The sequence below is a fragment of the Amia ocellicauda genome, unplaced genomic scaffold (assembly GCF_036373705.1).
Source record: "Amia ocellicauda isolate fAmiCal2 unplaced genomic scaffold, fAmiCal2.hap1 HAP1_SCAFFOLD_309, whole genome shotgun sequence".
Taxonomy (NCBI): domain Eukaryota; kingdom Metazoa; phylum Chordata; class Actinopteri; order Amiiformes; family Amiidae; genus Amia; species Amia ocellicauda.
In genome coordinates, this window is record NW_027102875.1 from 15,001 (window position 1) to 18,512 (window position 3,512).

Here is a 3,512-nt window from a genome sequence, read left to right on the forward strand (position 1 = left end):
ACTGAGACGAATCGAATGACGTGCTTTGCAAAGAAATCGGGGGCTCACAGCCCCCCAGGAGAGGTTCAAAAGTCGGAGGACTGGTCACCTAACTCCCATTGAAGTCAATGGGGGAAAAATGAAAACTGTCAAAAAAGGCTTAAAATGGTTCAAAAACCCACTGGGGCAGTAGATAATCATCCTATTTGAATTTTAAAAGTCTTAGTTTGGCGAAAAAATACCTTTTAATAATTGTTTTAGGGGTCAGAAAAATCAGCTCCGGCTGCCTGGTCACCTAGGGGAGATAGAAAATTTTTCTAAGTTTTTCACTCGGCCGCCTGGTCCCCTAACTCGAAAATTTTAAAGTGCTCCCATCGGTCCCGGGATAGGGTGGCTGGATAGCTGGGAGCCCCCTGAGCACCCGGTGTTAGTTTTCGGAGAAATGCCCCCGTTGATATGTTATGATTTTTTTTCCGCCGGCCGCCTGGTCGCCCTAATGCAAAGTCAATGGGAGTGAGGAGATAGAAAATTTTTCAAAGTTTTTCACTCGGCCGCCTGGTCCCCTAACTCGAAATTTTAAAGTGCTCCCATCGGTCCCGGGATAGGGTGGCTGATAGCTGGGAGCCCCCTGAGCACTGCCCCGGTGTTAGTTTTCGGAGAAATGCCTCCGTTGATTTGTTATGATTTTTTTTCCGCCGGCCGCCTGGTCGCCCTAATGTAAAGTCAATGGGAGTGAGGAGATAGAACATTTTTCAAAGTTTTTCACCCGGCCCCAAACGGCTCCAAAACACACTGGGGCTGTGGCTGGGACTCTCACCAGGACTGCCCCCTACTTTATTTCTGGATTAAAAAGCATTCTATATTAATTTTTCGATTTTTGGGACCCGGGACGCCTGGTCACCTAACTCCCCTTCTATCCCTATGGGGGGGGGGGCGGGGACATCGAAAACGCTCCCATCGCCGCCGAGGCACGCTGCGGGGACTCTCCCTACCATCGCCCCATGCTTCCTTTGAAGAATATATGACGTTTTTCAATTTTCACCGACATTTGAAAATCAAAACTTCAGAACATTTCATAGTTATTCTCAATGGGTTGTCTAGGGGCACACATCTCTAAACTGGGGGAAATGCTCAAAATGATTAAAAAGAAAAACAATGCCCCCAGACCCGGGGGGCTGATAGCTGGGAGCCCCCTGAGCACTGCCCCGGTGTTAGTTTTCGGAGAAATGCCTCCGTTGATTTGTTATGATTTTTTTTCCGCCGGCCGCCTGGTCGCCCTAATGTAAAGTCAATGGGAGTGAGGAGATAGAATATTTTTCAAAGTTTTTCACTCGGCCGTCTGGTCCCCTGACTCGAAAATTTTAAAGTGCTCCCATCGGTCCCGGGATAGGGTGGCTGATAGCTGGGAGCCCCCTGAGCACAGCCCCGGTGTTAGTTTTCGGAGAAATGCCCCCGTTGATTTGTTATGATTTTTTTTCCGCCGGCCGCCTGGTCGCCCTAATGTAAAGTCAATGGGAGTGAGGAGATAGAATATTTTTCAAAGTTTTTCACTCGGCCGTCTGGTCCCCTGACTCGAAAATTTTAAAGTGCTCCCATCGGTCCCGGGATAGGGTGGCTGATAGCTGGGAGCCCCCTGAGCACAGCCCCGGTGTTAGTTTCGGAGAAATGCCCCCGTTGATTTGTTATGATTTTTTTTCCGCCGGCCGCCTGGTCGCCCTAATGTAAAGTCAATGGGAGTGAGGAGATAGAATATTTTTCAAAGTTTTTCACTCGGCCGTCTGGTCCCCTGACTCGAAATTTTAAAGTGCTCCCATCGGTCCCGGGATAGGGTGGCTGATAGCTGGGAGCCCCCTGAGCACAGCCCCGGTGTTAGTTTTCGGAGAAATGCCCCCGTTGATTTGTTATGATTTTTTTTCGCCGGCCGCCTGTTCGCCCTAATGTAAAGTCAATGGGAGTGAGGAGATAGAATATTTTTCAAAGTTTTTCACTCGGCCGTCTGGTCCCCTGACTCGAAAATTTTAAAGTGCTCCCATCGGTCCCGGGATAGGGTGGCTGATAGCTGGGAGCCCCCTGAGCACAGCCCCGGTGTTAGTTTTCGGAGAAATGCCCCCGTTGATTTGTTATGATTTTTTTTCCGCCGGCCGCCTGGTCGCCCTAATGTAAAGTCAATGGGAGTGAGGAGATAGAATATTTTTCAAAGTTTTTCACTCGGCCGTCTGGTCCCCTGACTCGAAAATTTTAAAGTGCTCCCATCGGTCCCGGGATAGGGTGGCTGATAGCTGGGAGCCCCCTGAGCACAGCCCCGGTGTTAGTTTTCGGAGAAATGCCCCCGTTGATTTGTTATGATTTTTTTTCCGCCGGCCGCCTGGTCGCCCTAATGTAAAGTCAATGGGAGTGAGGAGATAGAATATTTTTCAAAGTTTTTCACTCGGCCGTCTGGTCCCCTGACTCGAAAATTTTAAAGTGCTCCCATCGGTCCCAGACCCGGGTGGCCACGAGGTGGGACCCCCCTGAGCACTGCCCCGGTGTTAGTTTTCCCGAGAAATGCCCCCGTTGATTTGTTATGATCCGTAGTTGCCGGCCGGCCGCCCGGCAGTGCTCTATCGGATGGAGCGTGGGCTGGCTATGGGAGATTTAGCGATTTTCGGAACCGGCCCCGATCGCCCCCCAAACCGGGTGGCCACGAGGTGGGACCCCCCTGAGCACTGCCCCGGTGTTAGTTTTCCGAGAAATGCCCCCGTTGATTTGTTATGATCCGTAGTTGCCGGCCGGCCGCCCGGCAGTGCTCTATCGGATGGAGCGTGGGCTGGCTATGGGAGATTTAGCGATTTTCGGAACCGGCCCCGATCGCCCCCCAAACCGGGTGGCCACGAGGTGGGACCCCCCTGAGCACTGCCCCGGTGTTAGTTTTCCGAGAAATGCCCCCGTTGATTTGTTATGATTATTTTTCGCCCAGGCGATGTGCCTTTTCATTTTGTTTTGCACTTTCCTTCATTCCTTGGTGCATGCTACCATCTAACGGACACATTTCGGTACTGCAGTTTGAAAGTAATTTCCCCGTCTAGGGATCTCTCAATGCCCTGGGCTGCGAAAGGAGGGCAAGGACACCCTATGTTCTCATGAGTGCAAAGCCCCCCCGGCTTCAAGGCATTCCAAAAGGAAAACCGGAGACACTGCTGTACACACACACACACACACACACACACACACACACACACACACACAGAGAGAGAGAGAGAGAGAGAGAGAGATAGAGAGAGAGTAGTCACACAGTGGAATACTCCCCAGCGATGTGGTAGAAGCTGAAAGTTGGGGAACATTGTGATGTCTATATTTCTTGGCAGATAATAAAAGATGCTCTTATCATGCCTCCGTTGATGTGTTATGATCCATAGGTTGCCGGCCGCCCGGCATTGCTCTGATCGGATGGACCGTGGGCTGCCTATGGCAGAGTATGGGCGATTCTTCAGCCGGCCCCGATGGCCCCCCAAACCGGGTGGCCACGAGGTGGGACCCCCTGAGCACTGCCGCGG